Below are 23,276 nucleotides of genomic sequence, written 5' to 3' on the forward strand. Positions count from 1 at the left end.
CTGGAATCCACATGCTGCAACCAAGTTTGAAGATTCCTTGGCTGCGACTAAGATCCATCACAGTCAAATAAATAAATTGATACTAAGAAGAAGAACCAATGAGAGGTTGGGGATCCAGTGCGAAGGACACTGCATTGGTTTGGCAACACAGACTAAGCTGCAGGATAAAGGGTGTGACGTGGGCAGAATGGAAGTGTCAGAATCTGGATTATGGCATTCAGGGACAAATTTCTTTCTGAAGAGAAAGGGAAGGGTAGGGCAGCTCTGCAGAAGCATTTGCCATTCAAAGACTTTCAGGGGCACCCATGCATACGAAATTGTCAATGAATATTTGTGAGACAGATGACCCTAACTTGCAATGTGGTGTGTTAGTCTTTGCAGGAGTGAAGAAATCCTTTGTTTGCCATAGGGTTGATTTATTAGGAAAATTTGTCTCCTAAACTATGTCTTTTGATAAAGAGCAACAAGTCTAAGCCTAAGTGAGTAGGCAAAGGGTCTGCTTCTCCCAACACTCAGGGCCATCCCAGTCATCCCTCATCTCTTCTCTCCTTTCAATCACTGATGGGCCAGAGTCTGTCCTCCTTCCTGCTTCCTTTTTACAGATACACACAGTGCTCACTACCCCAGCAGCAATGCAGCTCAGCACTAGGCAGTGAAAACAAGTACCTCCTATCTTGCTCCCTGCAGGCTTATTCCTGGACACATTTTGTCTTGCTGGATGTGTCAGATTGGCTTTTGGTCTGATGTTTCTTAGTCCTACCCAGACAGGCCAAAAAGGGCTGATCCAGGTTTCAGTTCAGATCACTCCCGTTCTTCTCATTGAGTTCCCGGCCCAAGCTCAGCCAGCAATGAAGGCATACCAACTACTCCTGGGAGTAAAGCATCAATGAACCTTACATGCTAAATGGGGAGGGACTCGCTTAGGTGTGGCTAAGTGGTCAAGAGCAGCTGGTCTGCAGCTGAGGGGACTGAGGAACATAGGAGTGGACTGGAACTTGAGAGGATGCTTGGCCCAGTGCCAGGGCACAGTAGGGGCTCAATACATGTGGACTGAGGTGATGACTGAGGTTGGAAAGACAAAAGAAACACACAGTGAATACTGTTTCTCACCATGTAAGATGTCATCAAATACCACAATGAGACACAGTCACATTTATTAGGAGATTGTACTAGTTAGGATAAAGACTCTGCAACTGCAACAAGGACTTCCACAAACCTGGCTGAAAGAGGATAGAAGTTTATTTCTCTCTGATAAAACAACCATTTAGTCTACACTACCAAGACAGCACTAGTCTGAGAGGTCATTCAGAATCAATCCTTCTTCCACCACTGCTTAGGACTGTGGTTCCCAAGTTGTCCAAAAGAGCCTCAGTGAGCTCAGAGGATGCATCAACATTTTGAGGAAAACATGGTGACCCTCAGCATGTAATGTACACCACACAGACCACTAGCTCGAGATTCACAATCTCAACATCAGAGAGCACTGCCTCCTCTTGATAACATGAGATATCTCTGAATCTAGGTTTTCGGTGGCTGCCACGATAAAAAGCTGGAACTCTGAGAAAATCAGTATGCAACAGGGAATGGGGTAGTGCTGTCCAATCTGATGTGAAGGTTTGAGAGTTGTGGAGTGCCCTGTGGGTATACATATTCTATCACCAAGTGACTGCAGTTGTTAAAGTAAAATATTTACCTTTCAATGTATGCATATCACTTGTTACAAATAACAACTGAATGTTGGGAGACAATTCTCCATGAATCTCATGGTTTTGCATATATTGTAAACAAAGGCAGTGACTGGCTTTGATCCAGACTATCTTTTCAAAGATGCTTGTATAGGCAGCCCTTGAAAACACGGGGTTTAGGGGCGCCAACACCAATGGAGTCAAAAATTCACACGTAATTTTTGACTCCTCCAAAACTTAACAACCAGCAGGCTACTGCAGACCAGAAGCCATACAGATAACATACACAGTCGACTAAGAGATAATTTTATGTGTATTATATACTACATATATACTATTAATATTATACAATAGTATAATACTATTATAATAATAGTATTATTACACAAAATACATGTAAACTATATATACACTATATTATTGTACTCTTGAAATTAGATCAATACATTCTTTGCAGCCAAAGATGGAGAAGCTCTATACCATCAGTAAAAACAAGACCAGGAGCTGACTGTGGCTCAGACCATGAATTCTTTTTTTTAAAAATTTATTTATTTATTTTAATTGGAGGCTAATTACTTTACAATATTGTAGTGGTTTTTGCCAAACATCGACATGAATCAGCCATGGGTGCACATGTGTTCCCCAACCTGAACCCCCCTCACACCTCCCTCCCCATCACATCCCGCAGGGTCATCCCAGTGCACCAGCCCTGAGCACCCTGTCTCATGCATTGAAACTGGCCCGGCAGTCTGCTTCACACATGATAACATACACATTTCAATGCTACCCTCTCAAATCATCCCATCCTCGCCTTCTCCAACAGAGTCCAAAAGACTGTGGTTTACATCTGTGTCTCTCTTGCTGTCTTGCATACAGGGTTATCGTTACCATCTTTTTAAATTCCATATATATGTGTTAGTACATTGTACTAGTGTTTTTCTTTCTGACTTACTTCACTCTGTATAATAGGCTCCAGTTTCATCCATCTCATTAGAACTGATTCAAATGCATTCTTTTTAATGGCTGAGTAATATTCCATTGTGTATATGTACCACAGCTTTCTTATCCACTCATCTGCTGATGGGCATCTAGGTTGCTTCCATGTCCTGGCTATTATAAACAGTGCTGTGATGAACATTGGGGTGCACGTGTCTCTTTCAGATCTGGTTTCCTCGGTGTGTATGCCCAGAAGTGGGATTGCTGGGTCATATGGCAGTTCTATTTCCAGGTTTTTAAGGAATCTCCACACTGTTCTCCATAGTGGCTGTACAAGTTTGCATTCCCACCAACAGTGTAAGAGAGTTCCTTTTCCCCCACACCCTCTCCAGCATTTATTGCTTGCAGACTTTTTGATAGCAGTCATTCTGACTGGCCTGAGATGGTACCTCATTGTAGTTTTGATTTGCATTTCTCTGATAATGAGTGGTGTTGAGCATTTTTTCATGTGTTTGTTAGCCATCTGTATGTCTTCTTTGGAGAAATGTCTGTTTAGTTCTTAGACCCATTTTCTTTATTAGATTGTGTATTTTTCTGGAATTGAGCTGCAGGAGCTGCTTGTATATTTTTGAGATTAATTCTTTGTCAGTTGCTTCGTTTGCTATTATTTTCTCCCATTCTGAAGGCTGTCTTTTCACCTTGCTTATAGTTTCCTTTGTTGTGCAAAAGCTTTTAAGTTTAATTAGGTCCCATTTGTTTATTTTTGCTTTTATTTCCATTACTATGGGAGGTGGGCAATTGAGGATCCCGCTGTGATTTATGTCAGAGAGTGTTTGGCTTATATTTTTCTCTAGGAATTTTATAGTTTCTGGTCAGACCATGAATTCCTTATTGCAAAATTTGGACTTAAATTGAAGAAAGTAAGGAAAACCACTAGACCATTCAGGTACGATCTAAATCAAATCCCTTACGATAATACAGTGGAATTGACAAATAGATTCAAAGGATTAGATCTGGTAGAGTGCCTAAAGAACTATCAACGGAGGTTTGTAACATTGTATAGGAGGCAATGATCAAAACCATCCCCAAGAAGAAGAAATGCAAAAAGGCAAAATGGCTGTCTGAGGAGGTCTTACAAATATTTGAGAAAACAAGAGAAGTGAAAGGCAAAGGAAAAAAAGTAAAGATATATCAATCTGAATACAGAGTTCCAAAGAAAAGCAAGGAGAGACAAGAAAGATTTCCTAAGTGATCGATGCAAAGAAATAGAGAAAAACAATAGCATGGGAAAGACTAGAGATCTCTTCAAGAAAATCAGAGATACCAAGGGAACATTTCATGCAAAGATGGGCACAATAAAAGACAGAAATGGTATGAACCTAACAGAAGCAGAAGATATTAAGAGGTGGCAAGAATACACAGAAAAACTATATAAAAACATCTTAATGACCCAGATAACCACAGTGGTGTGATCACTCACCTAGAGCCAGGCATCTCAGAGTGCGAAGTCAGGTGGGCCTTAGGAAGAATCACTACAAACGAAGCTAGTAGAGGTTATGGAATTCCAGTTGAGCTATTTCAAATCCCAAAAGATGATGCTGTGAAACTGCTGCACTCAATATGCCAGCAAATTTGGAAAATTCAGCAGTGGCTAAAGGATTGGAAAAGGTCAGTTTTCATTCCAAACCCAAAGAAAGGCAATGCCAAAGAATGTTCAAATTACCACACAATTGCACTCATCTCACACGCTAGCAAAGTAACGCTCAAAATTCTCTAAGCTAGGCTTCAACAGTACGTGAACCAAGAACTTCCAGATGTTCAAGCTGGATTTAGAAAAGGCAGAGGAATCAGCAATATAATTGCCAATATGCATTGGATCCTAGAAAAAGCAAGAGAATTCCAGAAATACATCTACTTCTGTTTCATTGACTACACTAAAGTCTTTGACTGTGTGGCTCACAACAAACTGGAAAATTTTTCAAGAGATGGGAATACCAGACCACCTTTTCTACCTCCTGAGAAATCTGTATGCAGGTCAAGAAACAACAATTAGAACCAGACATGGAACAATTGAGTGGTCCCAAACTGGGAAAGGAGTACGTCAAGGTTGTATATTGTCACCCTGCTTATTTAACTTATATGCAAAGTACATCATGCAAAATACTGGACTGGATGACGAATAGCTGGAATCAAGATTGCTGGAGGAAATATCAATAACCTCAGATATGCAGATGACACCACCCTTATGGCAGAAAGCAAAGAGGAACTAAAGAGCCTCGAGATGAAACTGAAAGAGGAGAGTGAAAAAGCTGGCTTAAAACTCAACATGCAAAAACTGAGATCATGGTATCCAATCCCATTACTTCATGGCAAATAGATGGGGAAACAATGGAAAACATTGACAGACTTTATTTTCTTGGACTCAAAATCACTGCAGATGGTGACTGCAGCCATGAAATTAAAAGATGCTTGCTCCTTGGGAGAAAAGCTATGACCAACCTAGACAGTATATTAAAAAGCAGAGACATTACTTTAAAGAAAGGTCCATATAGTCAAAGCTATGGGTTTTTCCAGTGGTCATGTATGGATGTGAGAGTTGGACCATAAAGAAAGCTGAGCGCCGAAGAATTGATGCTTTTGAACTGTGGTGCTGGAGAAGACTCTTCAGAGTCCTGTGGACTGCAAGAAGATCTAACTGGTCAATCCTAAAAGAAATCGGTACAGAATATTCATTGGAAGGATTAATGCTGAAGCTGAAGCTCCAATACTTTGGCCACGTGATGCAAAGAACTGACTCATTGGAAAAGACTCTGATGCTGGGAAAGATTTAAGGCAGGAGGAGAAGGGAACAACAGAAGATGAGATGGTTGGATAGCATCACCGACTCAATGGACATGAGTTTGAGCAAACTCTGGAAGTTGGTGATGGACAGGGAAGCCTGGCATGCTGCAGTCCATGGGGTCGCAGGGTCGGACATGACTGAGCGACTGAACTGACTGACTGTACTCTTTTAATAAACTAGAGACTATTGATACTGATACCACAAGTTAATATCATCTGTTTACAAGATTAATTATCTATCAGCACCTATATCCATACTATATATATGAGATAAAACATTGTAGATACAATATGAATTACTAATTCTAGACATAACAAATGAAAAGATAACATGAAAAACAAATTCACATTTATATATTATATATTCACAGATCTAAAGACTCATGCACCGATAATGAAGCAGCAGCAATATGATTACTTTATGGTTAAGCTTAGTGTAACTGATATAATTGTTTCACAGTGGCCTAGCTTAGATACAGTGAATGAATCCTTATAGAACTTTTATGGCATACAATATTACAGTCATATTCATAATACAGTGTTGGAAACACTGTTACATTAAAAAAATCCACCTACCTATGACAACAGGCTGATACACAGATTCTCCAATTGGAAGGGAGAGAAACGCATACTGTATGATAATGCAATTCTTTGCAAGCAAATTTATAAAGCAGTAGGGAAACTAACACATTATTAATATTAAATGCCACTTATCTTATTTCTATATAAGGTAGGCTTTCCACTTCAACACAAGTCTTGCACATGACGTTCTATATGGTGAATCCTTAGGTGGTAATGATGGTGACACAACATCTCATACAGTTCTTGTAGTAGTTACTAGACTTTAATACAAGAACTCACACACATACATAACAGATAGGTTGATTAACTGCAGGACATGATGATTATCAACTATTCATTAAGTGGAAGTGGATCCTCACAAAGGTGTTTATCCTAGGTGTCTGATTCATATTGACTAGGCTGAGGAGGAGGAGGAGGAAGAGGGATTGGCTTTGCTGTCCCAGGCATGGGAGGGGAGGCAAGAGAGGCATGCACACTGGGTGTAACTTGATGGAAATACACCCTAATTTCTGACTTTTTTGCTTTTTTATTTTTCTATGACTGTTTCCATAAAGTATGAATCCGTCCTCCACTGTGTGCTTTAGTTCCAGCACCAGTAGCATAGAAAGGTCCACGTTGTAAAAGAAGTCAAAAGCAGTTTTTAATGATCAGAACTCTCGCCCTAGATAGTCTAATGTCAGTCTGTTTCCTGGCACTGCTTCTTCCTTCTTCCATGTCTTTTCCTCATTGTGTGGCACTGGTTCGGAAGCACTCTGTCGGAGTCATCTCTTGCTAATTCCTCTTGTATCGTGCGTGCCTATTAGCTCTTAAATTTCTCTAAGATCCCTATCTTGAAACCCTTCACCCCCACCTTTTTTGCCATTATCCAAAATGTCCTTCATGATTTCCTTGATTGGTTCTGTGTATATCCTGTGAAGTCATACACAACATATGGGCACAGTTTTCTCCAGCAAGAATTTATTGCTTTGGGCTTGACGGTCTTCACAGCTTTTCCTATGATGATGGCAACTTCAATCGTGTAGTCCTTCCAGACTTCCAGGACCTTTCCATGGAGTTCTCTCCCATAGCACTGCTAATCCTTTACATAGAGTACTACGTGTAATGAGCCATAATGGTCCCTATGACTCCCTGATCTAGAGGATGAATTAGAGATGTTGTATTTGGAGGCAGCAAGACCACTTCAACACCTTCAGTGTTGAATCCTTGGGGTTCCAGGTGGCCAGGGGTACTGTCCAATTAAAAGAAAGCTTTAAAAGGCAGTTCTTTACTTGCAATATAATTACTGACTTCAAGGACAAAGCATCAGTGGAACCAATCTAAGAAAAGGGTTCTCATTATCCAGGCATCCTTGTTGCAGTACAACGAAAACATTGGCAGCTGGTGTTTTATCTTTTCCCTTCAAGGCTTGTGGGTCAGCAGCTTTATAGATAAAGTGAAGTCACTCAGTCGTGTCCGACTCTTTGAAACCCCATAGACTGTAGCCTACCACGCTCCTCCGTCCATGGGATTTTCCAGGCAAGACTACTGGAGTGGGTTGCCATTTCCTTCTCCAGAGGATCTTCCCAACCCAGGGATCTTATAGATAAGGGCAGTCCTTATCCTAAACCCCACTGCATTTGTGCATAACAGGAGAGTTAGCCTATCCCTTCCTGAATTAAAAGTAGTACTCGCTTTCCTTCCTTACTAGTAAATGACCTTTGTGGCACTTCCCCCTCCCCCCGCCCCCCTCCACCAAGAATGGGGCTCTTTTTGTCTACATTAAAAACCTGTTTAGCCTGTTATTGTTCCTCCTCAGTGATTTTCTTAATGGTGCCTGGGAACTGATCTGCTGCTTCTTGGTCAGCAGAAGCTGCTGCTCCTGTTATCTTGACATGTTTTAAGTCAAACCCCTTTCTAAAATGATCAAATCAACCCTTGCTGGCATTAAGATCCTTCACTTTCCATTTAAGTCATCATATAATAATGACTGCTTTTTCTCAAATCATATTAGAAGGTATGCTTTTCTTATAGTAATTCTACACCCACATAAAAACTGCATTTTTGATATAAGATAAAAAGTTATTTCACAAAAGGTAAATTTTCATGCATGCTGGCATAGGTGTAATGATGTTTTCACACATTTGCTTTCATTTTTTTCTTTTTACAATGGTTTTTATGCTGGATTCATTTATCTTGAAATGGCTGGCAACTGCAGCTGCAGACCTCAATCTACAGTATACATCAAGCAATTCAGCTCTTCCTTGAAATGTCATGACTTTTCTCTGCTTCATGGGAGCATTTCTAGAATCACTAGTGGCACTTCATATTGGTCTCATGGTGTTATTCAAGGTCTACAGTATTGCATTAAACACAAAGAAGAATATACAAGAACTGCAAGAGATCACTTTTTACTGTGATATACAGTTTACTGGAAAGATGAAGTGCTCACCTGGAAATCATTAGTGTCTCATGGCATTTTAAGTGGATATCCCCAGAGGAAGAAATAGCAACCCACTCCAGTACTCTTGCCTGAAGAACAGTCCATGGGTTGCAAAAGAGTTGATCATGACTTAGGAACTAAACAGCAACAAACAATAAAACACACTTGAGCTTACCACAATATTAAGAGATCAATTATAATAGTACATGACATTTAATTGTATGCAGTTATGATTCAAAATTGCAGCTTTACATGTTTGTATGTAAATGGATCATGTACTGGATCAAGTACTGTCTATAAGTCATTGCACCAATTTTGGTAAATTTTAACTTCTTATAATAGATTACTATATATTTTATGGTAGAAAATGATCAAATAAACTAGTATCTAAATATATTTTATACATTCATGACATATCTTTCTTATTTTCAATATTTCTAGGTTACATGGCTAGTCTGTGATGTTTTCCAAATTGTTCCAAATCTCCAAATAATTTTCTAATGTGTTTATTGAAAATAATCCACATACGGGACTTCCCTGGCAGTCCAGTGATTAAGACTCCATGATGCCCACTGCAAGGGGCACAGGTTCAATCCCTGGTCAGAACTCATATGCCACGTGGTGTGGCAAAAAAAAAAAAAAAAATCCACATATAAGTGAAACCATGTAATTTAAACCTATGTCGCTTAAGGGTCAACTGTATATGACAATTTCTTATTTTGCTTCTTTGATAATTATACATACTTCACTCTGTAATCTTTCAATATCCAGCCCTATATCACTCTGCCTTGATCACGCTTTCCCAGTTATAAGCCTGACTTCTCACAATTGCCTATCAGACAAATGGTCTACAGTCAAGCTGTCTAACAGAGCAGTCACTAGCCACAGGTCATCACTGGGCACCTGAAATATGGCAATTCTGAAATGAATTATGTTGTTGGTATAAACTACACACTGGACTTCAAAGACATATCACATACACACAAAATATATAAAATCTCATTAATAATTTTTACATTGATTATATGTTGAAATTAAAATATTTTGGATTATCATGTCAAATAAAAATATTATTAAAATTATTTTCCTCTATCTTTTTTAGTTTAATATGGCTAATTAGAAAATTTTTAATTGCTTATGTAATTTACATTTTATTTCTACTGAGAAGCACTAGAAAATATACTCCATGAAAATATGCAATAGAGGACATAATAATTATTAAGAGCATTTCAGATTTTGAAGTATCTGTATATAAAGATGGGCTTCCCAGGCAGCACTAGTGGTAAAGAACCTGACTGCCAATGCAGGAGACTTAAGAGATAACAGTTCAATCCCTGGATCGGGAAGATCCCCTGGAGGAGAGCATGGCAATCCACTCCAGTATTCCTGCCAGAAGGGTTCCACGGATAGAGGAGCCTGGAGGGCTAAAAGTCCATAGGGTCACAAAGAGTCAGACACGACTGAAGCGACTTAGCATGAATGCATGCATATATAAAGATATAAGTCAAAAAGTAAACAAAGAAGAATTTCCAGTGAATTATTTATATCTAATATATAATTTTGGAAGTCAACTAAGAAATGAACAGCTGGTTAGTTGGAAAATGGAAAAACAGCATTTTTCCACAATAGTACTTTAAAAAAGTAAAATCACATCTGGATACTTTTATTTAAAAAAAGATCAGGTTTATTAGGAAAAGACTTGGATTAGTAAGTTTAAAAACAATAGTAAATCATAAAAGCTTGGTCAAAAACATCAAGTTCTCCCAGAGAGTCCAAAGTCAAGAAACAGAAAATGTGCTACATTCTGAGCCCACTTCCAGTCCATAGAAAACAACCCAAGATGAAACACTGGGAGCCAAAACAGTATGAGTGGCATTCTCAAATGCCTGCTTTGAATCCTTAGAGAACTCAGAATAGAACATAGAATATTATATTACAATAGAGCTAATAGAATATAACTGTTGTCTTAACAGGAAGAAATAAAGTGAGCTGTGTTCTCCTTGAAGACTAAACAGTATCATGTGCTCCAAAGGAAATATATGAGTTTCAGTAGATCTAGAAAGGACTATTGACAGGAAAGTCTATTAGAAACCAGCAAAATGAGGACCTCTGGTTATCAGAAAATATGAAGGAAGAGAAAAGTACTAGACTTATGAAAAATAAACACAATATTCCTACTTAGAGGCTCCTAACGCTCTTCAACAGGAGATTAAAGAGCCCAGTGCAAGGACACAGGGTCCATTTATAGGTTCAACAAACACTCACTGTCAGACACTACGTGTCAGGCACCATGCTCAGAGCTGAAAATACAAAGTCCTATTAAGACACATTCCCTGCCTCCGAGAAGTGAATAGTATAGTGAGTGATGTAGGCAAATATACCAATAATTACCATCTGGTGTACACATTCTGTCAGAATTTATTTAAGGAAAATATGCCATATAGTCACAGAGATAGGTCTAAATCAGGGGCTCAGAGAATAGCCTGCAGGCCAAATCTGCCTTCATCTGCCACCCACTTTTGTAAATAAAGTTTAATTGGTTTATGTACTGTCTATGGCTGCTTTTCACTACAATGGCAGGGTTGAATACACAACAGACACTGTAAGGTAAACAAAGACTAAAATATTTAATATCTGACCCTTCACAGAAAATGTTTGCCAATCTCTGATCTAAATCAAATTGGGGAGTCAGGTAAAGTATACTGAAGAAGACAAGATTCAATACTAAAGTTTTGCATAATAAGTGAGATTTACCTGAAAAAAGTAATAAGCACCCCTCTTCCTATTACCCATTTTTGAGGAGGCATGGGAAATAGGTTGCACAAGTTTCTTCACAGTGGCAGCTATTAGGTTCTTCCACTGTAAAATAAAGTTATTACTGTTGTGCAAAGTTTTATTCAGTTTGCCCATGGAAAGGTAAAGAGGCCTAAAATAACATGAAGAACTTAATTTTACCCTAGAGAACACAGAAAAGCTGAAGGCAGTTCTCTTCAGAAATACATGCATTAACAGTAAGTTCTCAGTCATAGAAACACAGCCAACGTTGGTTATCCGGTTTTCTCTTATCCCCGCAAGTGAAGCATGCTGCTCCTGAACTTCAAGCTATGAAAACACTCAGGTCAAAACTTAGGGTCTATCACCCACTGGAGCAAGACCTGGAGCAGCCAGATCTCAACTCTCTGCTTGGCTACATAGACAGAAGACCAGCTCTGGCTAAAGTGTGTTACAGTTTCTCTCCAAACCCATTTTCACCAAAACAGACTCCAAGATGCGTATTTGAGAGAATCAAAAGTCTGAGCTCTATCCCTCAATACAGTACACTAAAAGCAAAAGCCCTATTTTGGGGAGGAACTGAACTCATACTCTATTTTAATGATTAAAAAAAATTCACCCTAATCGCAGGGTACTTTAACAGCTATCTAAACATGAGAAAATCTAGATGTGTATCACATTTCATGAATGAATTTCTAGAATAAGACAAAAGGGAAATCATAGAATGCTCATCTATTTTTCTCTGTTTCTCTCTCTTTTTTAAAAAAGTTTTTGGCTAAGCTGTGCTGCATGCAGGATCTTATTTCCTTGACCAGGGTTTGAACCTGTGCCCTCTGAGGATTCTTAACCACTGGATCACCAGGGAAGTTCCTCATTCATTTTTTAAAAAATATTGTTGCCAGCCTTACAAAAAGATTCTCAAAAGAATTTTTTACTTTAAAATGTAATTTGAGTTCTAAACTATAATTTAATAACAAATTACATGTCAAAATTTTAGATGCATATATCACAAGCAAAAAGCCAGCAATATTTTATAATTAAATTTAGCTCAAAGTATCACTTAAACTTTTGACTAAAATTTACAATTCAAAGGAAAGCAGTTCAAGAAAGATACAAATACAAAGATAACTTTCACTAGTCTTATGCCTTGTTTGGAAATCCCATAGATCTTAGTTAATTAAAGACTCTTACTTGGGACACAATGATGTCCATCTGACACCACAATTTCCACAGAGTGTTCATATGCTGTTCAATATATTTATGTATTCCAATTCAGCAGCCATTAACAAAAATCTTGATTGCACTAAAATGTAAAATCAAAAGCATTGTGTACTTAGTAACCCTATAATAAGCTATAATTAAAGATTAACAATAAATTTCTTTTTGCATCTATACACACTCAGCCACAGTGAGAAGTTTCTTCACAGTGGCAGCTATTAGGTTCTTCCACTGTAAAATAAAGTTATTACTGTTGTGCAAAGTTTTATTCAGTTCAGTTCAGTTCAGTTGCTCAGTTGTGTCCCCATGGACTGCAACACGCCAGGCCTCCCTGTCCATCACCAACTCCTGGAGTTTACCCAAATTCATGTCCATTGAGTCTCCATGAGGCATCCAACCATCTCATCCTCTGTCATCCCCTTCTCCTCCTGCCCTCAATCTTTCCCAGCATCAGGGTCTTTTCAAATGAGTCAGTTCTTCCCATCGGGTGGCCAAAGTATTGGAGTTTCAGCTTCAGCATCAGTCCTTCCAATGAACACCCAGGACTGATCTCCTTTAGGATGGACCGGTTGGATCTCCTTGCAGTCCAAGGGACTCTCAAGAGTCTTCTCCAACACCACAGTTCAAAAGCATCGATTCTTTGGTGCTCAGCTTTCCTTATGGTCCAACTCTCACATCCATACATGACTACTGGAAAAACCACAGCTCTGACTATATGGACCTTTCCTTAAAGTAATGTCTCTGCTTTTTAATATGCTGTCTAGGTTGGTCATAGCTTTTCTTCCAAGGAGCAAGTGTCTTTTAATTTCATGGCTGCAGTCACCATCTGCAGTGATTTTGGAGTCCAAGAAAATAAAGTCCGTCACTGTTTCCATCATTTCCCCATCTAGTTGCATGAAGTGATGGGGACCAGATGCCATGATCTTAGTTTTCTGAATGTTGAGCTTTAAGCCAACTTTTTTACTCTCCTCTTTCACTTTCATCAAGAGGCTCTTTAGTCCTCCTTCACTTTCTGCCGTAAGGGTGGTATCATCTGAATATCTGAGGTTATTGATATTTCTCCCAGCAATCTTGATTCCAGCTTATGCTTTATTCAGCCCAGCTTTGAGTCTAGATACATATGCATTTTCTTATCAATCTTTTCCATTGATGAATATCAATTATGCCTTAGACAAAGATCATCAATGGAAAAGACTGATAAGGAAATGCATATGTGTCTAGACTCAATAAAACTTTCCACAAAAATAGTAACTTTACAGTGGAAGAACCTAACAGCTGCCACTTTGAAGTTAACATTACCAATGATGGGACATAATGACAACATGTGACTCCTGATATGATGTCCTGGGAAGCACACAATATGACCTCTAGATTTGTCCTGCCAAGAAATGGCATAAATTGAATATAATCATGAGGAAATTTTAGAAAAATCCAAATTGAAGGATAGTCTACCAAAAAAAAAGTCTATCCTTTCCAAAAATTTCAGTGTTTCAAGACATTCAAGATAAAAACAAGAGAAGGTTTTTTTTTGCATTTATGTGTGTTGCTCGGTCATGTCTCAGGACTATTTGGAACCCCACGTAGCCCACCAGGCTCCTCTGTCCATGGAATTTCCAAGGCAAGAATACTGCAGTGGGTTGCCATTTTCTACTCCAGGGGATCTTCCTGACCCAGAGATCCAATCCTGTCTCCTGCATTGGCAGGCAGATTCTACTGTGCCACCTGGGAAGTCCTTTTGCATTTATAATATTCTCTTAAGAGTTATAAACTAGTGTCACAGGCCACAAGGAAGTAAAAAGACTATGCCTTACAGAAAAAAGGCAAGGAGTTGAGGAGGATCAAGATGAGTGCAAGGCCTTGGTGGGAGCATTCATGGGTAGGTGGGCCTCTAAGGGAAACCAGACAATCCAGTAAGACTCCTCCAACAGCTTAACGAACAAACAGGTATGGTAATGTGATCCCAGGGAATCAGGCCCTGCGGAATCAGTATCTCTGCAGAGATACTTCACATCTCCAGACATGATCCACACTCTCCTGTGTACATATATTTAGAATCCTTTTTGGCAAACACATAGACTGTGCTGCCATTTTCTCTTGAGCAATCACAACCTACATGGACAATAAAAGTTATATCCATAAAAATCCACAAGGTCCTTGAAGTAGAAAGAACAGTGAAAGCTTAATTTAATCTTAATTTAATCTTAATTTAATCTTAACATAGACTCACTGAACATCAATTCTTGAATTTTATAAACTCCATTTGCAAAACTGCTCCATAGAAACCTACAACTAACCAAATTTCTAGTGCATAGTATATGCAGCTGAATAAAATCTTGGTATGTAAATTCAGCTGTCACCCTCCTAAATAATTCAAATGCCACTTTCAGATTATTCTGTATAAAGGCTTACATTTTAATTTCAACTTTCATAATATAAATCTAATGCTAACTGTGTAATTTTTTTTTTTTTTTTTTTTTACTACATAAGGCTACTATACTTCTCTGATCCATTAAGAATGAAAGAGCCATCAGGATCCAAGGGGCATCCATTTAATTCACAAAGATCATGATCTGTTAAGCCACTGAATAGGCAGTATATTGACTGCAACATAACTGGAGTTTCACCATGAAAGTTTTCTGATACTGCACTTGAAGTTGTTCTTTACCTTCCTTTATGACTATTTCCATAATATCAACATAAAGAGGACCAGAAAATAAAAGTAGATCACAAACTAATAGTAAGGTAATTGCTAAAACTCTCAATTGATTAAAATTACATTTTCTATTTTATTTCAGTATCAGCTGCTGAAATAACTCTTTCTTACATGAGATTTCTTAACCTGGCTTCATGAGGCATCACTGGTGAAGTAGCACCATCTCTTTCCCAATGGGTAGGTTTGGAGAGGTAAATTTATTCAAACTTCAGCAAATATCTTGGCTAAAATGAAACCAAAGAACATAAAAAAGGCAAATAATATTTTTCCATAAAAGTTTTGATGATTCCATTTAAACCAAAATTGACATTTTAAGTAGAAGATGGCATATCAATTGGCTAAATTAATCCACTTTACAAATATGGATACTCTTCAGAGTCAATAGCCATATTCCATAGACATTAAGTTTTATACTTCATCACTTTCTTAAAACAGAGGCAAAAATAGAACTCATATATCACAAGTAAATAAAAACTATACATATGCCAGGACTTTGCTGATGGTCCAGTGTTTAAGAATCCATCTGCAATCCAAGGGATGTGGGTTCAAACCCTGGTTGGGGAACTAGGACCCCACATGCTACAGAGCAACTAAACCCACACACTGCAACTACTGAGCACGTATGCTGCAACTAGAGAGTCCATGCACCACAGCAAAAGATACTGCATGATGAAACAAAGATCCCAAGGGCTGCAGCTAGGATCTGACGCAGCCAAATAAATAAACAAATAGTTTTTAAAATAAATAAAACAAAGACTGTTAGGCAATGATGGATACTACATAATAATCAAGGGATCAATCCAAAGAGACACTATAATTTTTCTATACATCTGTGTCTCTTTTTCTTTCTTGCGTAATTGCGTAATGGACACCACGGACTGTAGCCTGCAAGGCTCCTTTGTCCATGGGATTTCCCAGGCAAGAATATTGAAGTGTGTTGCCATTTCCTTCTCCAGGGGATCTTCCCAATCCAGGGATCGAACCCAGGTCTCCTGCATGGAAGGAGGATTCTTTACTGACTAAGCCACCAGGTCTTAGCTTTCTAAATTCATATGCACCCAACATAAAAGCTTTCTAAATTCATATGCACCCAACATAAAAGCACCTCAATATAGAAAGCAAATCCTAACAGTCACGAAATCAATAGTAATACAATAATAGTGGGGGACTTTTAACAATCCCCTTACATCAATGGACAGAAAATCAATAAGGAAACAAAGATCTTAATAGACATATTACACCATTGGGCTTAGTTGATATTTATAGTACATTACATCTGAAAGCAGCAGAATACACATTCTTCTCAAGTGCACATGGAACATTCTCCAGGATAGATCACAAGCTGGGCCACTTGGCCAGCCTAAGTAAATTTAAGAAAACTGAAATAATATCAAGCATCTTCTCTGACCACAATGCTATGAGATTAAAAATCAACTACAAGAAAAAAACTGTAAAAACACAAACTTATGGAGACCAAACCATATGTTACTAAACAATCAATGTATCACTGAACAAATCAAAGAAGTAAAATAAAAATGAATGAAAATGAAAACACAAGGATCCAAAACCCATGGGATACAGCAAAGACAGTTCTAAAAGGGAAGTGTATAGTAACACAATCTTGTTGTTGTCATACACAATTTTGTTGTTGTCGTTCAGTCACTCAGTTGAGTCCGACTCTTTGCAACCCCATGGACTGCAGCATGCCAGGCTTCGCTGTCCATCATCATCTCCCAGAGCTTGCTCAAACCCATATTCATTGAGTCAGTGATGCCATCCAATTATGATCCTCTGTCATCCCGTTCCCCACCTACCTTCAAACTTTCCCAGCATCAGTGTCTTTTCCAATGAGTCAGTTCTTCACATCAGGTGGCCAAAGTATTGGAGCTTCAGCTCCGGCATCAGTCCTTCCAATGAATATTCAGGAATTGATTTCTTTTAGGATGGACTGGGTGGATCTCCTTGCAGTCTGAGGGACTCTCAAGAGTCTTCTCCAACACCACAGCTCAAAAGCATCAGTTCTTCGGTACTCAGCCTTCTTTATGGTCCAACTCTCACATCCCATTAATGACTACTGGAAAAACCATAGCTTTGACTATATGGACCTTTGTCAGCAAAGTAATGTCTCTGCTTTTAATACAATCTTAACTTCAGGATATAGGGAAAATTTCAAATAAGGAACCTAACTTTACACCTAAAGTCACCAGAGAAAGAAGAACAAACAAAACCCAAACTTAGTAGAAGGAAAGAAATCACAAAGATCAGAGCAGAAACTCAATGTTATGTCACAGCCTGGATGGGAATGGAGTTTGGGGAAAATGCATACATGTATATGTATGGCTGAGTCCCTTCAATGTTCACCTGAATCTATCATAACATTGTTAATATGCTATACTCTAATACAAAATAAAAAGTTTATTTTTAAAAGATCAAGCAGAAATAAATGAAATAAAGACAGAAAAAAAAAAAGCAAAAATCAATGAAACTAAAACCCAGTTTTTTGAAAAGACAAAGGAAACTGATAAAGTTATTGCCATATTCAACAAGAAAAAAGGAAGAGGACTCAAATCAATAAAATTAGAAATGAAAAAGGAGACGTTACAAGGGACACCACAGAAATATAAAGGATCATAAGAGATTACTACAAGCAAGCCAATAAAATGGGCAATTTTATGAGCAATTTCTTAGAAAGGTACAATCTTCTGAGACTGAACCAGGAAGAAATAAAAAATATGAATACATCAATCACAAGTATAGAAATTGAAACTGTAATTTAAAAACTTCCAACAGACAAAAGTCCAGGAACATATGGCGTCATAGGTGAATTCTACCAAACATTTAGAGAATAGTTAACACCTATCCTTCCAAAACTATTCCAAAATATTTCAGAGGAAGGAACACTCCAAACTCATTCTATGAGACCACCATCTACTTGATACCAAAATCAGAGAAAGATACCACAAAAAAAAGAAAGAAAATTATAAGCCAATGTAACTGATGACCATTAGAAAATCCTAAACAAAATACTAGTAAACCAAATCCAACAATCTATTAAAAGGATCATACACCATGATTAAGTGGGATTTATCCCAGGGATGTAAGGATTTTTCAATATCCACAAATCAATTAGTGTGATTCACCACATTATAAGTTGAAAAAGATTAACAACCACCAAACGATCATCTCAATAGATGCAGAAAAAGCTTTTGACAAAATTCAACACCCATTTATGGTAATATACCCCCAGAAGTGGGCTTAGAGGGAACCTATCTCAACATAACAAAATCTGTAAATGACAAACCTATAGCTACCATCATACTGAACAGTGAAAAACTGAAAGCATTTCTTCTATGATCAGAAACAAGACAAGGATATCCACTCTTGCCACTTTTATTGAACACAGTTTTAGAAGTCCCAGCCACAGCAATCAGAGTATAGAAAGAAATAAAAGGAATCCAAATTGGGAAAGAAAAACTGTCACTGTTCGCAGATGGTTCTATACATAGAAAATCCTACAGATGCTACCAGAAAACTACTAGAGCTCATCAATGAATCTGGTAACGTTGTAGGATACAAAATTCATACACAGAAATCTCTTGCTTTTCTGTACACTAACAACAAAAGATCAGAAAGAGAAATTCAAGAAACAATCCCATTTATCATCACATCAAAAAGAGTAAACACACACAAGGAATAAATGTATCTAAGAAGGCAAAAGATTTATATCCCCAAAACTATAAAACATGGCAAAAGAAATGGAAGATGACACAAACATTTCCAATCCAAGAAAATCCTTGTTCTTGGATTGGAAGAATCAATTTGTCAAAATGACTATACTTCCCAAGGATATTTACAGATTCAACGAAATCTCTATCACATTACCGATGGCATTTTTCAGAAAATTAGAAAAAAAAATTTAAATTTGTCTGGAAACACACACACACACACACACACACACACACACACACCCAGATGAGTCAAAGCAATCATGAGAAAGAAAAAATGGAGCTGGAGGAGTCTGGCTCCTTGACTTCAGACTATACTACAAAGCTACAGTAGTCAAAACAGTATGGTACTGGCACAAAAAAACACAGAACAGGAGAGAAAGTCTGCTGGGCATATAAAAGCTATGTTTACACTACACCATAGTCTACTAAGCATTATTTCTAGAAAAAAAAATGTAGGAGCTTCCCTGGTGGCTCATTGGTAGAAAATCTGCCTGCCAAAACAGGAGATATGGGTTCAACTCCTAATCTGGGAAGATCCCACATGACATGAAGCAACTAAACCTGTGTACCACAACTACAGAGCCTGTGTTCTAGAGCCCAGGAGCTGTAACTCACACACCCTAAAGCCCATGCTCTGTACCAACAGAAGCCACTGCAATGAGATGTCCACATACCACTAGAGAGTAGTCCTTGTTCTACGCAACTAGAGAAAAGTCTGTAAAGCACTGAGGCCCAGCACAGCCAAAAATAAATAAAATAAATAAAATTTTAAAAATAAAAAAAACAATGCACTCACCTTAATTTAAAAATACATTTTTTTGTGAAGAAATGCTAACCATCATTACTGTGAGCTCACCATACTGTGAGCCTTCAACCACTCACAGTAGTAAAATCAAAGATCACTGATCAGAGATCACCATAAAAATCATAATGAAAAAGCCTGAAATATTGCAAGAATTGCCAAAATGTGACACAGAGACATGAAGTGAACAAATACAGTTTAAAAAATGGCATCAATAGAATTGCTCAATTCAGGGTTGTCATAAAGCTAAATCTATAAAGAATGTAATATTGTGAAGCATATAAAGAGGAGCAAAATTTTAAAAAGCATGCCTATAAATACTTGTCAGCCCAAGGTAAATTCAAATTTTCCTTTCTGGAACTTTCTTCCCAAATATTTTCCACCCAAAGTTAGTTAAATCCCCAGATGCTGAACCTACCCATATGGAGGGCCAACTGTACTTAGGAGTCATCCACTCATACATGGTAACTGAAGCTACGGAGAATGAATGAAATCATCCAGGAATAACGTGAACAGCAGAAGAGAATGAGAAAAAAAGTCACACAGGTGAGAATTAAATGAGAGAGATGTAGCAGATGGAAGAAAGGAGTTTTCACGGCAAAGTCATCAACAGTGTTGACTACCAAAGGGTTTACATAAGGTTTTAAAAATGTCCATTTTATTTATCAATTGAGATGTCACTCATTTTCTTAAAATACTGAAGAAAAAAGGAAATATTCAACATGTTTTCCCAAGAACAAGAGAGAGCTAATATTTCACATAAAAAGAAGCCAGCTGAAAAACAAGTGTCTAAAACCTGATAAGAGCACATCTAATAGTGATATCAAAGGACACAAGCAGGAATTTAATGAAGACTCAATGCTAGAGCAAATGTGATCACCAATCTAACGTTAACTCTTTTCCCACAGGATTATTATACATAGCTAATGAGAATATTAATTAACACAATCAACTACAGTGGTCGCTTGGAAGCATTTAGCAAAATGTTAATAATCTGTGTAACAAGTGTCCATTTTCTAACCTGAAATTCTATACCTAAAACTTTATCCTGCAGAATATACTTGTATTGAACAAAATGATATGTACAAGACTATTCATTACAGCACGTCTGAAGCGGAAAAAGACTGGAAATAACCCAACTATACATCAAGACATAACTTTAGTTATAGAATACAATCTACATGTCTGTGAAAAAAATTAGGATGCTCTCTACGTACTGATATGAAAATCTTTTGGAAATAGATATATAAAGCAAAAAATAAAAGTACAGAACAGTGTAAAGTTAATTTTGCTCTGTAAAAGCAGGAAAAATAGAATACTATTTGTATTTCCTTGAATATAAATGAAGCATCTGGAGAGCTAAGAATCGAAAATAGTGATTACCTACAGAGGAGCAGATGGTGGACAGGAAAGGAAGGTGGAAAAGAATAAGATCTCACAGTTAACATTTTCATGGTTTATGAACCACAAGAATATATGACCTCGAAAACTGAGCTAAAAAACGGTTTCAATTTTGAATGTAATGATTTCTAGACTCAAGGTGACAGAAATAAATAGTAAGAGTTTAAGCTTCTTCATCTATTTTTCTTCATGAAGCAACTGAGAGAATAAGGAGAAATGAAAGGGTTGAAAAAGGTAGAAGGAGCTAGAAGAAAACGACGTTTGAAACAGAAGCTGTAGAGAATGGAAGTGGGAGCTTTCAAAATACACTAGACATGACTAAGAATTCTACATATTAAAAGAAAAAAAAAGATACGTTGACCGTGTTCAGTAAAATATGTGCCTAGAACTGTGTCATCTGTGGAAAGAGTATATGTAAAAGTCATCTTTTAGGATAATTTACATAGGCACATGACATCATGAAGAAATGCCAAACCAGATCAGTCCCTGCTCCCCACCGCCCACTCCATTCTTTGTCCCCCGGTGTATTTCCAGAGCCAAGCACAGTGCCTGGCACAGGCTGAGGCTCAAAAATTCACCAGCTCAATAAATCCATTAACTTTGGCCTTAAGGGAAATCAAGAAAGCAGCCCTTTGCATCAAAGTCAGAACAGAGGAATCTGTCCTGTTTCTGTACGCTATTTTCAATACGCTAAGGGAGTGTCAGATTTACCGAGAAGCAGACAACCGAAAGAAGAGTCCCTCCAACCGAGATCATAAAGGCTACGTTTCCCGAACCCTCCACCTCTCAAAATCCCGGACTCCTTCCCAGCCTGGAGAATGTGGGTAAACGACTGGGGACGTGGTCCGACCGGCCCGGTAAAGTGAAAGAATGTTGGTCGCTCAGTCGCCTCCGACCGCAATGACTGTAGCCTGCCAGGCTCCTCTGTCCACGGAATTCTCCAGGCAATTCTCCGGAATACTGGAGCGGGTAGCCATGCCCTCCTCCAGAGGATATCCCTCACTCGGGAATCCAACCCGAGTCTCCTCCATTGAAGGTAGATTCTTTATCGCCTAAGCCACCAGGGAAGCCCAAAAGGTACCCTGGATCGGGAAGGAGGCCACAAATCCTTCATTCGTCCAGCTCCCCACGTTTCCCGCCTTAGATGGCTCGTCGCGGAGTGTTCTTAATGTTCACGTACCCTTGTGTGCGTCACACATACTGATTAACGGTTCACGACAAACTCTTAAAATCACAGACAGAATGGCTGAGCAACCACACACACAGGCAACGTCAGACCAGAGCACCTCAGCCTCAGGCATTCCCAGAATGCTCTTCGTCTTACGTTGGGGGCGGGAGCGGGGGGGCGGGAATATAAATTCTGCGCCTGCGCAAAGCGTAGTTACGGTTTCCTAACTGCTAGAAATTCTGCACATGCGCAAATTGTAGGCGGACGCTTCAAGCGGTTTACAGACAGGGATGATCGCTCCTGCACGCTCGGCCTCGGATATAGGCAATGAAAAGTTTTTGCTTTTTAGTCCTGTTACATAATGACACAAGGGATCCTTGGTGGCTCAGCCATACAGAATCCGCCTGCCATGCAGGAGACGCTGGTTTGATCCCTGGGTCGGGAAGATCCCATGGAGAAGGAAATGACTACCCACTCCAGTATTCTTGCCTGGAGAATCCCATGGACAGTGAAGCCTGGGGTCGCAAAGAGTCGGACACGACTGAAGCGACTGAGCGCGCACGCATAATGACCCATGGGGGGAGGGGAGCCAAGAAGATGTATTAATAAAAAGTTTGTGTTGTGGCTATAAGTCTGCGGCATTCGATTTTCAACCTTTATTTTTTTCTGTCTCTTAGTTCCAAAGACGAAAAACACGAAGATTTTAAAAATAAGATTTTTTACTAGCGGGTAGTGCCAGCGGCGGCGCGCTAAAGAAGCCTGAAAATGAACAAACCCTCACACTCGCAAGCCTATTTCACCAACACACTCTAGTCTTAAGTCCCGGATGTCTTTATCTCCGTTTCAGACGGGTTCTTGGGCCATAGAGCCTTCACCGAGAGAACTCGCGCGATTGGACGCGGGAGAAGTAGCTTCAGGGCGACGCTGACGAATGACAATCCTCAGGTCCTCCGGGCCGGTCCCCGTGGCTTCCCCAGCCTCAGTGCTCCTGCCCCAGGCGGCCCCGCCCCT

General features: G+C 38.8%; 1 long non-coding RNA gene across 1 annotated transcript; it reads right to left on the reverse strand.

Annotated features, from left to right (window-relative positions):
• Positions 1–8,551: 8,551 nt before the first annotated feature.
• Positions 8,552–22,362, reverse strand: LOC136153036 (uncharacterized). Its single transcript, XR_010660321.1, has 4 exons — positions 16,981–22,362; positions 15,278–15,390; positions 12,427–12,538; positions 8,552–8,600 (listed from the first exon to the last, which is right to left on the reverse strand). It is a non-coding gene; the product is annotated as an uncharacterized lncRNA (long non-coding RNA).
• Between the last annotated feature and the right edge of the window lie 914 nt (positions 22,363–23,276).

The sequence above is a fragment of the Muntiacus reevesi genome, chromosome 22 (genome assembly GCF_963930625.1).
Source record: "Muntiacus reevesi chromosome 22, mMunRee1.1, whole genome shotgun sequence".
Classification (NCBI taxonomy): domain Eukaryota; kingdom Metazoa; phylum Chordata; class Mammalia; order Artiodactyla; family Cervidae; genus Muntiacus; species Muntiacus reevesi.